The sequence below is a fragment of the Nylanderia fulva genome, unplaced genomic scaffold (genome assembly GCF_048542155.1).
Source record: "Nylanderia fulva isolate GAGA-0341 unplaced genomic scaffold, ASM4854215v1 Scaffold335, whole genome shotgun sequence".
Classification (NCBI taxonomy): Eukaryota; Metazoa; Arthropoda; class Insecta; order Hymenoptera; family Formicidae; genus Nylanderia; species Nylanderia fulva.
This window is the reverse complement of record NW_028190406.1, coordinates 114713-115000: the sequence shown is the minus strand read 5'-3', so window position 1 is coordinate 115000 and position 288 is coordinate 114713.

Genomic DNA, 288 nt, shown 5'->3' with positions numbered 1-288 from the left:
TCGTAGAATCTCGAAGATTGTGCATCCGACGAGCGGTAGCCGGGAATTAGCAGATATCGTAATAATCGTGTCGCGCGGTCGTGCGGAGCGTCGAAAAGTACGAAACCTATGTCCGAAACGTATTTCCGTATCGTAGCATTATCTCCTCGTAGCGGCGCTACTCGCCGTCAAGTGCCCCGGAGGTACCGCCGGCGGGCGACGGACTTGGTGAAATTATTCGGTCGTCCGGAGGTGTCGCCCGTCCCGGAGGTGCCGTCCGTGCCCTAAGTTGACGCCGGCCGTTATGTG